The following is a 13834-nucleotide window of genomic DNA, read 5'->3' on the forward strand; positions in this document are numbered from 1 at the left end:
TTCTCTCTAAAAACAATGATTTTCGGGTTTTTTCCATTTATTTTCCACACTTTAAGTGTATATTTTCTGAGTTTTTTGTTAGAAAGACTAAAACCAGTAGAAAACAACATGTCCATCAATTTTCAGTCCATATGAACATTATTAACCTTATCAAATGCAAAAAAGAACAATTTTCTTTGTAAAAATGTCATTACCGTGCATCTTTTATTATTTCGAGTTTTGAAACTTGTTGCGGGTCTGCAAACTAGGCCCTATTTGATGCTCAGCCCACCTCCACACTACCATCTTCAGCCCACCTTCAGTTTGGAAGCAATCCGGTATCACACCGGACGAGCATTCACCAACCGGGCTTCATTCTTCTTTACACGCAGGAACTGCCCCTTGCAGGAGAGAGAGGGAGGAGAGAGAAAGACTGAAATTTGATCTCCACAACTGGGCAGCCATTTGACGCACGATTTGGAGCAATGGGGAGCGAAGATCAAGTGTAGATCAAGCATGTAATCAGTTGGGGGGATTGCTTACAGCCCCCATAACCCATCTCAATCATGGGAGAGATGATGGTGCCTTCTCCTTGCTCATGCAAAAAAAATGATGCCCCCTCCCCCCCTCCACAAATTCGTTTTTTAATTGGGATCCCTCAAGGGAGCCCCCAAGGGTCATGCCCTTTTGTATCCTTTAAGTCCATTTTCACTTTACATTTGGCGTTGGCCTCCTTGGCACTCTCATTTCTGCATCTGGTACCCAATTTGTAGTTTGAAAAATCCTCGGCGTCCATCTTGAAGTCTTCCACTGTCAGGCATCTCCCAGGGTCCCATCTAACACACTAAAAATTTATGAAAATTCATCAACTGTCGTCAAGTGGGTATTTTAAGCCTTTTTCGAGCATTGCCGCTTAAAATCGTACAGATTGCCACTACCGCCTTTGACGAAGTCTATTTTTGCCCTGAAATTTGGAATTTTTGGCTCTTTTTAAGCACTTCTTGGCATAAAAAATCATCTGTTATTGGCGACCACGGTATAGGGCGACTCAGCCCGTCAAATCCCACAAACAAATCTGCACATAAATACACCTACAAAGAGCATCAAGCTAATACAAAATAGATACACAACAAAACACAACACAGCTCTCACCCTACATCCTTGTCAAAACCAAGGCATGAAATCCACGAGGAGTAGGCCTAGCAGAATCTGACAGAAAGTCAAAAGCTAGTCACTAACCAACTGCTTCAACACAACCAAGCTAACAAGAACCATCAAAGAGGTCATCCTAAGTGGTGGTTTGAACTACCTACTTAACTAAGGACAACACAACTAGGAGCTCCTACTAGGTGAGGACTCTTATAGTGTGATCAACAAATATTTTCTTTTAGCACATTGGGTCTTCAGCCTCTTATTTTCCATACTCGGGTGTGTAAAAAGGAGGGAGCTGAGCGTAGTGACCCAAGGAGAACAAGGCATCGGCCTTAGGTCATGTTTCAATACCCAAGAACCTACCAAGCCCGCGCAAGGCGACACATAATCCTTTTCTAACGCTCACTTTTATTTTCGCTCCAACCTGCTTTTATTCTTATTTTTCCAGCTAGAAGCCACCCCTAGGAAGACAAGGCATCGGCCCTGGGTCTGACTCATCCCCAAGAACCTACCAGGCCTTCCCAAGGCGATAAACAACAGCTCAAGGATTTTTCTTTCTTTCCATTTCCATTTTTATAAGGGTTAGAACCCATTTTTGTACACCTCCGTATATTCATATATTATCTTTCAGATATTTAGGGTTTTGTTTCTTTCCATCATTATGAAGCCCCAAGAGGAACACCAAGGAAAAGGGAATTCTCTTGCAAGAAAATCTATCTTGTAACATCAACAAGCTTGTTTATTAGGTTTTATATGATCACAATGAAGAAAAGAACACCAGGCACAACAAATCTTCATGCAGCATCATGTAGATCTCCCACGGATTTGATAGAATCAATCATATTCTTCAATATCTTCATAAAATCCATCAATATAACAAAGAAAGCAAAGGAATGCACCATCTTTGAATGGAAATACATCACATAGTATTCATCTTCAATATCTTCATAGTCTTCTCTCTCAATCTCTCATATACAATCACTCTATTTTAGTAGAATTGGCTATCTCTGACTCTCTCTCTCTCTCTCTCCATCAATAACACATCATATCCTCACTACAATCTCTCAAAATCACTCACAATAATCTTTCTTAGGTCGTGGATACCCCTCCCAAGAGGTATGTCTGATATGAAGAGTCACCAGAGCCACTACAGTGTCTTTTCATAGCTCACTACTGTCACTTCACTCCAGTCTTCACTTGAGTCTTCAACAGCTACTTCTTTCACTTCTTTCAGCTCCTTTGCACTTGTATTTGCCTCTTTCCAAGGCTAGAAAACTTTCCCAAGCTACACTCTCATCCAACAGAACACATACAGAAGCATACAGAATAGTACCAGAACAGCTACAGAACAGAGATAGAAGCTCTACAGAAGACCTACAGAAGGTTACAGAAGGTCATCAAAACCACATAACTCATACTCAAACCATTCCAAACTCTTAAAAACCATTCAATAAGCTTTCACAATATCTCAATCTTCATCAATCAATACTCCATCCCTCCTTACAGAAGACAATCAGAACAAAACAGAACAAAACAGAAGGTATACAGAACCAATCAGAACCTATCAAAACATCACAAAACCTCATATCTCTACTAATAAACATCATGAACTTCCAAAACACAATCAATATCATCCAAAACACTCTCAAACCACTTCAAAACCAATCAATCATCTCATAAAATCAACCATTCAGCTCTCAAAAACAACAAAAACCAGCCAAAAAACAAGTCATTTTAACACTCAACATATCCCCACACTTAATAAGGAAGCGTCCTCGCGACCCACGAAAAAGGGAATACAAGTTCAGGTAAAAGCTCAACTTTGATCTTCAATATATCTTCAAAAACAATCCATCCAACCACGACCCCATCTTAACACCTGTATCTGATATAAAAATACAACGAAAGGAAAACCCTTTATACATTAACACTTCTTATCAAACTAAAGGATATAAGAGGTTTCTGCTTCTTCTTCTACATCATCTTCAACTCTCCAAACACGACCCCATCACCACAATTCTCCAAAATGTAGCTCGCACGAAATCCAATCCAATAGGAAATCACCACGATCTTTTTACATAAATTAACCCACAACACAAACACTACACACAACACAACCATCTGAATGACTCCTCCAAAAAGAGAGGTTTTCATTAAAAAGCATCCACCATACATTGGAAAAGGTATCAATGAAGATGATCCCGCTTGAAAGATTGGTGATTTCGGAAACGATCCATAGACAAGGATTCTTCTACAAATGTTTTGGGAGGATTTTGAAAAAACTGAAGACAACACATCCTTTCCAACAAGACCACGTATCTGCTAGGCAAACAAAGGGCATGAAAATACAATATATCCAACTGTTGGGAGTCAATGCTCACATTGACATTCATGCACAACTTTGGAATAGGCTTGGAATCATTATGAGAGTGCATATGCATATACGCCAAGTACCAAGCAAAGTGAGCAGTTAATCGCACTGAAGGATCTGCAGACTGTGAATACTGCTGAGCAAAATGAATATAGTTCTGATAAGCTTGACTGGCAGTTGTCCATTCTCTTGGAATTACTGGCCAATTTATCTGAGGTCCTGTAAGGGAATCAGCCGAGCTCCATCCCCTTCTTCTAAAAATCTGATGATGAAACCTGTCATAGTCACTAACCAACTGAGGTGGTTGAGATATAGAAGTGTTAGGAGAGGGAAGTGGAATAAGGAAAAGTGGATGAAGTGAGGGATATGCAAAATCATAAAAGGAAGAATGATTTAAAGAAGGAGTGGCTGAAATTTGTAGGGAATCAATTAAAAAGGGTGTTAACTGATAAATAGGAAATGTGGAAGGTACATGAATGGATGGAGAATGACATGGTGGAGAAGGGGAAAATACTCTATCCTCAATAAAAAAACAGTATGTAAAAATGGGAATTCGAGGGAAAGATGAAGGTTGGAAAAGAAGGGGTAAAATGCTTATGGAATTAGATTGACAAAGGGAAAGATATAGATCATATCGATGAGCCATTTGTTGGTAATACAGGAGGGTAGGAACAGAAGGTCCTAAGAGAGATCGTCGATGATAGGCATAAAAAAAGGTAGAATCAAACGGATTATGTTTTGAAAGATAAGCTAAGAGATCCACCCTCAGTTGATTAGTACTCTGGGCATAGGTAGGGGCTGTGTTCTGTCTTTGATTCAGGACCACAGAATCAATCATAGTATGCCAGGAATTATCAGGACAATTAGCCACCTTGGAGGAGTAACTCTGAAACATGTCAGCTATGCACAACTCCAAATGGTTAACATATAAAACAGCTTATAGAACCACGTCCCCCACATACCAAGCCATATCCACCTCATCTGGAATTAACAAGTCTCCTCGTAGATACATGTATGACATCAACATGGTATCAGTCGTGACAGAATCTTCAAACACCATCCTTACCACCTCCATCAGCAACTCAACAGACCAAGCTCCACTCCATCCATCCTCTGGAAGAGGTAAATCCATCATGGAAAGCTTCATGTAGAAGGCCAACTTCTGTAATTGGTAGTGGACAAAGAAAGAATGGTCTGGTGGAACATATTCCTGAAACTGCTCAAATGTAGACCATAACAAATCCATTCTGGATTGCAATATTTCCACTTTATCTTGGAATAGAGGACACAAGGTAGCCTGTCTCTGAAGAGCAGCCAAGTCCTGCTGTGAGAGAGAAGGGAACAAGGGAACATTAGGGCTTGGAGGAATAGATCGTGACTTTGCCAGTTGAGCTTGCAACTACTTGATTTGGGAAGCTTGGGATTCTACTGTATCATTAGCAGTTTGTAAGGCTGAAAGTTTGTCATCTAAGAGAGTATGGAACTCTTGCGCTTCTCTGGACATCCTCTCCTTCTCCTCTGAAAGGCCCTCTAGTAACTGGATCTTCAAAGAAGATATCTCATCTCGTTGGGTTGCAACCAGTTGGGTTTGTTGTTTCATCTGCTTAAACAAATCTGCGAGGGCATCCTTAGCAGAGGCTAACTTGGATGTTGCCTTATGCAATTGGTCCTTAGACTACATGAGCTCTTCATAAAAGGAAGCGTACAGCTGTTGAACACAGGCTATCACAAACAATTCAATGGAACTCTGAATGACTTTACAGAGGAAAGGAATTGCATCTCCTAAGACTAGACTGCTTAGTGAGGGAACTGATATATCCAACGAACCTTCTCGATGTGCTCTGAACAGGTTATTACAAGTGAGATACCCAGGGAGATCACTGCCAGAGGTAGCAAGAATGGGCACTGAAGGAAGAACTAAAGGAGCTTTCTCCACTACCCGCTTCAAGCGTTTGCGCTAGATAACCAGGGGAGGCGGAGAATCATTATCCTCTATATCAATGGGTTCTGACTCATATGAAGGTGGAGGAGGAGGTACTGGATCTGATGGAGGAGGTGGAGGCACACTCTTCTGTAAACCTGAGTAGGTCAAGAAGGCAGACAAGTACGATCCATAGGTGACATTGGTAACATTACCCCTGGTGACTTTGACGAAATGTTGATCCATTTTAGTGAGGAGGTAAGTGCTCCAATCAATAGCGACTCCTTTCAACACCATCCTTGAAGTTGTGAAAAGCTCTTTGGACAAGTACTAGGATGGCATTTTTGCAGGCATAAACCTGTCCTGGAGAAATTGATAGACCAATTTCCACACAGGATCAGTGATCATGGAAAAGGAAACTCCTGAAGAGTTGATCACCTTCTTAACATCCAACAATTCCCTTATTTGTTTTTGTAACAGCTTCAGAATCTCTTCATTAGAGAAAAGCTAACGAGTGGTAACAAAAGATTCACCTTTGGAGGGAAGAGACAGAGTAAAGCCTTCCCTAGGCCTCGAGGTGTCAAAGTCATAGAAATACCCTGGACTAGTCCCGACTTCTTGCTGTAGGAGGCTAGAAACTCATCACACATCGACGGATCCTCTGGAAGCAATGGAAAGGAGGTAGCCACAAAAGCAGCGAGTCCCGCCTTCGTGAGAGGCTCAAAAGTGAGTAGGAAAGAGTAATCCCGACTGACTAGTGGGACATACTGGATAGGGGGAGGAGCGTGAGAAGGCGCCATTCAGATGGTTACACACACACCACAAACACAGACAATCAAGGAGAATGCCTACAAAGCAACAAAGAACGGCGGGTTTATTTTTATTAAAAAATATGGTGTGTTTAGCACGAATGCGCATGCCATGGTGGTGTTTAGGTTTCATTTTTTTGAGTATTTTTTTATTTGTGTTTGTTTTTTGTTTAGTTTTTTTTCGTGTTTGTTTTTTATTTTTATATTAATCGTGGATTTTGGGGTAGCTGAAAAAAATAACAAATAAAAGGGAAAATACTTGGTAGTGGGTGTATGTAAATGCAAAGAATGCGCTCTCCTCAATCCAAAAATATCTGGATGTTTTTTCTAGATGTTTAGTTTGTGTTTGGATAAAAAAGATTTTTATTTTATTATTTTTTTGTATTTTTAAGGAATTTAGGTGTGAAATGAAATAGTGTGACATATTAGAAAAATATGCCAAAAATAAATAAAAATATTAATGGAAGTGTTAGGAATTTTTCAGAAATTAATTGGAAATTTTTTAGCATTTTTAGTGATTTTTTTTTCATTTGTTTTGGTATTTTTAAAAGATTGGGGAATTTTAAAATGGTCGAAAATGTTTTTTCTAAAATTTACAGGTTTAGAAAAATATGGCCATGGGTTGTAGAAATAATAGGATTTTTTCTACACTTTTTTGTATTTTTTTCAGAATTTTAAAGGTTTGTTTGTGTTTAATTTGTATTTTTTAATTATTTTTTTGGTATTTTTTTTAGTGTTTTAAAGGTTTCGGGTGTTTGAATTAAAAATCTGGGAAAATACCTAGAAATAAGCTGCGTGGCAGCTGCGTGTGAACAGCTAGCTAACGATCTCTCACACCCACGCACGAGCAATCACGATCAACCACCCACATGCGCGTATACACCCGCACGTGTGTCAAAGGACGGAAAATGGTATCTGTGGGTGAGAACAGGACTGATGGAGGGGTTTCGGTGGGCAATCTGCGTGGGTGGAGGGAACAGTGGCTTAGGAAGGGGTTCTGCGGTTGTCGGCGTAGGAACAGTGGTTAGAGGGGGGTGGTTGCTGCTGGTGTGCCTATGGGGGGGGTTTAGTGTGGGCCTTGGGGGGGAACAAGGGTTTATGAAGAGTTGTGTCGTGCGGGTGTGCCTATGGGGGAAAGGGGGCTTAGGTGGGGGGTGAGGAGTTGGGAATGTGTGATTGGGGGGAAGGGGGGCTTAGGTGGGTGTGGGCGGGTTTAATGTGATGGTGGGAAGGGGGGCTGAGATGGGGTTGTGCTTAGTGGGGGGAATGGGGGCTAGGTTGGGGGTGTAAGTGGATGTATGTTTGTTGGGAGGTGTGAACAGGGGGCTAGGTTGGGGGTGAGGAGGTGGGTGGGTTAGCTGGGGGGAATGGGGGCTAGGTAGGAGGTGGGGAGGGTGTGTGTGAAGGGGGGGAATGGGGGTTTGTGTGGGGGTGGGGGGAAAGTGTGTGTTTGTGGGGGGTGAAGGGGGGCTTGTATGGGGTGGGGGGAAAGTGTGTGAAGGGGGGGAATGGGGGTTTGGGTGGGGGGGGGGGGGGGGGGGGGGGGGAGGTGGTGGGTTTGGGCACATGGCAGGGTGGACAGGGGGCGTCCGGACGTGCAGGGCAGAGCCTCGTCAGTGATGAGGTGGCCACGAGGCGGGGCAGCGGCGGCAGAGGTCAACAGGCTGCACCAGGGAGCAGGGCGCCAGAGGGTGGCCGAGGATGTCACGGCCACGGGCGTCACGCAAGGAGGTCGAGGGCAGGCGAGGATGTCACGGCGGCGAAGGCGGGCTGGAGCAGAGGCGGGGCGGCTGACGAGGGCGCTGCAATGGGCCCTGCGACGGGCGCTGCGACGGCGTCCACATGGCGAGCAGGGGCGGTGCGGGCGGCTGCGGACGAGGCAAAGGCGGGGCGGCGTCGGGCGAAGGCGGTCTGGAGGGGCATTGTAGAGGACGGCGAGGGGAAGAGGGAGGGGAACGAGGGGAGGATGAGAGGGAGAAGAAGGAGGGGAGGGAGGAGAAAGGAGCAGAAGGGGAGGAGGGGAACGCGCAGGGAGGAGGAGGGAAGGAGGAGAGGGAGGAGAAGGGAAGGAGGAGAGGGAGGAGAAGAAGAAGAGGGTGGAGAGGAGGATGAGAGGGAGAAGAAGGAGGGGACGCAGGACAGGGAAAGGGAGATGGAGGTGAAATGCAGGGGGAGAAGGTACGCAGGGAGGGAGGGAGAGAGGTAGTTGGGGGGGAAGGGATCAGGGAGAGAGAAGGGTGGGGGGGGTGAAAGGGTGTGGTGGGTGCCCATAGGGGTGCCCATGGGGGTACCTAGGGGTGGGAATGGGTGGGGTACGCCCATGGGAGGGTACGGGCGTAGCCACGGGGGGTGCCCAGGGGGAAGGGTAGGGGTTAGTGGTAGGGTTAGGGTTAGTGGGCCCAAAAAGGATGCGTACCCTCCCCCCCCGTCCCGCGCGTGTACACGGGGCGGGGGTAAAAAAATTTGCCGTGACGGGATTGAAAGGGCACCGAGATACGGGGACGAGGCACGCGGACGCGATCGGGGCGTGTTAAGACGCATAAAATTGAAAACGGGCGCGTTCACGTGCGGGACGGGCACATAAAAACCCATAAAAATAAAGAAAAATTAATAACTCCCAATCCGGACGTCAAAACGAAATATCGTAAAAACAAAAAGTGGGCAAGACGGCAGGGGGAAGACAGGAAAAATGTGCAACGGGAGTTCCGGGGGGTAAAGGGCTGTCACGTGCAAAAAACACAAAAAACGAATCAAAAAACGCAATTAAAAATTAATATCGGAAGATTCGTGCATCGAAACGAGGTGCAGGAAAAAGGAAAAATATGCAGAAAGACGTGGCCGACAATCCTATCACATCAAAACATAGTTCTGACTAAGATAAGGTGTGTTTACGTAGGAAAAACAAAAAAAAACAGATCCGAAAATGGGATCGGAAATTAATATTGAACGAACCGTTCAGCGGAAGGACATGCAGGAAGAAGGGAAAATGTCCGTAGGAAGGGGTGGCATAGGGTTGTCATGTTAAACCGCAGTTCCGGTGGAAGTAGGAGGGGTTCACATGCAAAAAACACCAAAAATACGCCCAAAACGTATTTAAAAATTAATAATAAAAAATCCAGAAGGCGAAAGAGGGTAGAGGAAAAAGAAAAAAGGTGGGGAAAGGTACGGGGGACACGGTTGCCAAATCAAATTGGAATTCCGATGCAAACAAGGCAGGTTCACATGGAAAAATGTTAAAAAGACGTACGAAAAAGTCTTAAAAAATTGAAAAATTAATATTGAACAAACCGTGCATCGAAATGAATCGGAGTAAAAAGGAAAAATGTCAGGGAAAAAGTGGTTGTCAGGGCTATGATGTCATATCACGGTTCTGAAGCAAGAAGAGCATGTTCACATGGAAAATCGGCTAATTTACGTAAAATGCTTCAAAAATTAATAACTCAAAAACCGTGCACTGGAACAGGGGTAGCTAAAAAGGAAAAATGATTAGTTAAAAGGGAGAAACAGGGCTATAAAGTTGGATTGAGACTTCGGTGAACATAGGGTGCATTCACATGGCAGGACCTCAAAATCAGGAAATGAAGGAAAACTGCAAGGGAACAGTCCCAAGGGTGGGTGGAAAATGAACGAATGGGGGGGAAGGGACCCCATTAGGGTAAAAACAAGTCATGGCATAGAGGCATTAGCAGGTTGAGGCATATGTAGAAAGGTATGCAATATAGGGACGTGTCCCCACACTTAAGACCTTAACGGATAGGGTTAACCGAGCAACAGGGACCTAGAATCACACAACAGACCAACCACTAACGTCCCCACACTTAAAACATGAACGTCACTGAGAAACATGATGTAGGATTAGAAGAACTTGGCCCATTTTGTTGACGATCACGGTTGATTGTCGATAGCACTTCCTATGTTGTTGTTGGCTGATGGAGGTACCAAGGCATCTTCACAACACACATCCGTCATGGCAGGGACCACGCAGCAGTTCCTAGGGAGGTAGCTGGTTGAAGGAATCGCAGGAAACTTGTCGATGATAAGGAATGTTGCACTCAACTCACAGGCACTCAAATGAAATGAAAGAACTGTCACTCACCCCATGACTAATATCACTCGAGGAAGAATGATTAAAACCCATATCTCGTACCCGGTTGAGGAATCGACAAGGGAAAATGGTACAGAAGGAGTATGTCAGGGTGCACAGTTGATGGTGCATTAGTGCATTGAACCCATCTGGCATAAGTGCAAGGAGGAAGGCAAGGGAGCCTTACAGTGTAGTGTACAGAATAGGGTAACGTGTCCTGTGATGACGGTAGAGACCCACCCCGTGGGTGCATGGGGAACTGAAACATACCTGACTCCAAGTGTCGTAACATCCCTCAATCTCACCTCTCGGTAATTGATTGAAGAAACTCCAGTCACACTCAGCCCACCCTCTATCTCACGCTCTGCTGATAGATATAGGAGGGCAACCATGTCTTGAAACCCATTAATGTAATCCTCACGGTCACTTGTGCAAAGATTGTATGCCTTGTGCGCATTTGATGGTGCAACTGTGCATCCCGCCCTGTGCCGGCATACGGTGCGAGAAGGAAGGCCAGGGAGCCTTATGGTGCAGTGCACAAAAACAAATCGTGCTTTGTGCATTGAGAGGCCCATCCCGTGCGTGCAACACGTCATTCACACTTCTCACCTCTCATTTGATTTGAAGGGAAAAGACTGGTCACTCGCCCCACCCTCTGTCTCACTCCCTGTTGATAGTTCAAAGGGCAACCCATACTCACGTCCCCATCCGGTTAGGATGAAAGCTCACATCACTCGATTATTTGTTGATGAAGATCGCATCATCAGTTGTTGAAGAGGCGTACTCAGGGAGGTAGCCATCAAATCGAAAATTGTGTTGGATAGGACATGTCGTCTACTAGAGGTCAGTTAGACGCTCTGTAGAGAGACCCAGGACACAGCGTACCAAGGGAGGTAGCTTCGGAACTGCATCCTGGAGATATCCATTAATGAATCCACTTTCTGGACTGCTAGGTGTTGCCACCTTTTCCATAGCCAGCTTCTCGCCCAAGGGTGTTTGCCACCTTTTCTTGGAACGAGGCCTGCTATGACAGGGAATTGCTTCCTTTTCTCTCATAATAGATTTGTTTTTTTTTCTTCTTCTTTTTTGTTTGTTTTTCTCTATTCCCGAGGGTGTTTCCACATTTTCTCGAAGAATAGGTCGGCATGATAGGGACCTAAGTCCTTTTCTCCCATGACCAATATGTATATTTTTTTTCTTTTTGTTTTTCTCTTCGAATTAAGCAAGGGAATGGTAGAAAGACCATGTATCAGAACCAACCTCGCCACTGTCGCTGGTGGAAAATAGAGAATAAGAGATCAAGGCTGGAAGGTAGGGTTGAGGGGACAGAGGGTTGCGTCCACCTCATCAGGAGTGGCTGAAGAATGGCTATCAGAAGTAGCATCATAAGAAGTACAATGCCACGCCAACAAGGAAAAGGATCAGGTGACCATGATTGTCAAGATCCCCAAGGAGGGAAGTATTTCTTCAGGCGATATCCATTGATCAGGAAGGGATCATCAGAGGCATCAACGGTCTGCACTTGGATAGAGCCATTAGGGTTGACGGCAAGTACCTTATATGGGCCCATCCACCGCTATTGAAGCTTGCCAAATCGTGAATCATAGGCTAGGACCAAATCACCTTCTTTGAACTCCTTGTGCTTGATGAAGTTGTCATGGTAAGCCTTGCGTCGAGCTTGCGTGGCTTCCATGCACCGTAGAGCCATCCTATGAGTTTCGTCCAAACATTCCAGGTGCAGGAGACGGTGTTGTAGTGAATCATCGTCCCCCAAACACTCTTTGATGGCCACTCTCAAAGAGGGTAATTCCAGTTCAATAGGCAAAACAGCTTCTGTACCATACACCAGCTGGAAGGGTGTCTGTCCTATTGCTGCTTTATGGGAGGTTCTGTACGCCCAGAGGGCCTCTGTAAGTCAATCATCCCAGTCACGATGATGCGCGGCAATTGTTCTTGTCAGAATCGAGCAAAGGATGTGATTCGTGACTTCGACTTGGCCGTTGGCTCTGGGGTAATGAGGAGTGGACTTGCGATGGCGGATCTTATACAACTCTGTCAACTCTTCCATGACTTTATTAATGAAATGAGTGCCTCTGTCACTTACCAGCTCTAAGGGACTGCCAAAACGGGTGATTATGTTCTCGTACATGAACAGGGCCACGCTGTTACCATCGTCCTGCTTTAGGGCTTTAGCCTCACACCACTTTGTGATATAATCTGTACATACGAGGATGTATCGGTTCTGCTTCCTTCGGGTAGGAGGATCGATTGGACCTACGAAGTCGATGCCCCACTTCTCAAACGGCTTCAGGGGAAGGACAGGTTGCAGTGGCATAGCACTTGTCTTGGTGGGTTCCCCATTCTCTGACAAGCATCACATCTTTTACAGTAATCATAGGCATCCTTATGAAGGGTAGGCCACCAGTATCCTACTAGCAGAGCCTTCTTGGCCGTAGCTTCTCTTGCAAAGTGGCCTCCACATGGCTCATCATGGCAAGCCTTCAAAACAATCCCAATCTCATCTCTTGCAACACATCTTCTGAGCACTTCATCTTTGCCTTTCTTGTATAGTGCACCGCCTAACAGGGTGTAGGGGGCTGATTCTAACATAAGCTTCTTCATTTCTCGACTAGAAATGCCAGGAGGATACAGTTGGGTTGCCAACAGATTGGCAATGTCTGCATACCAGGGAGTTACGGTTTCTACTAAGAATAGGGAAGCATCAAGGAGGTCTGGATCATCCTGCTCCTCGTCTGCAGTTTGTGGGATACGCGACAGATGATAAGCTAGAACATGGGAACGACCAGGTTTGGTAATTACCTCAAAGTCGAACTCCTGGAATAGAAGGAGCCATCTCATCATTTGTCCTTTCACATCTGCTTTGTTCATCAAGAAGGACAGGGCCTCATGATCCACATAAAACTTAAAGCGGGTGGATAGGAGGTAGTGGCAGAACTTTTCCAGGGCAAACACCATTGCCAAGCACTCTAGCTCTGTCACTGTGTAGTTCCATTCCCTATCAGTGACTTTTCTGCTTGCATAATAGATGGGTTGATCCAGCTTAGAGGAGCCCTTTTGGCATAGGACAGCACCTAAGCCTTCAATGGATGCATCAGTGTGTACATGGAACTCTTTTGTCCAATCAGGAGATTGTAGAATGGGTGCCTCAATCAGACACTACTTCAGAGTGGTGAAGGCTTTGTCACATTCTTCCATCCAAGTAAACTCTACCTCTTTCCTCAGAAGCTTGTGCAAGGAGGTTGCCTTTGTTGCAAAATGGGCTATGAACCTTCTGTAGTAACCACATGGCCTAGGAATCCCCTCAACTGTTTGAGGTTGGTGGGTGCTGTCAGAGCTGCAATCTTTTCGATCTTTGCAGGGTCTATTGATATCCCTTGTGTAGAGACAATGTGGCCCAACATAACTCTAGAAGAGACCCCAAAGATGCATTTGTCGGGGTTGAGGAAAATCCCATACTCCCGGCATCGGTCAAAGCATTGCTCCAGGTGTCCCCAGTG

The sequence above is a fragment of the Lygodium microphyllum genome, chromosome 17 (assembly GCF_053477565.2).
Source record: "Lygodium microphyllum isolate KBCC chromosome 17, Lygodium_microphyllum_v1.1.10, whole genome shotgun sequence".
Taxonomy (NCBI): domain Eukaryota; kingdom Viridiplantae; phylum Streptophyta; class Polypodiopsida; order Schizaeales; family Lygodiaceae; genus Lygodium; species Lygodium microphyllum.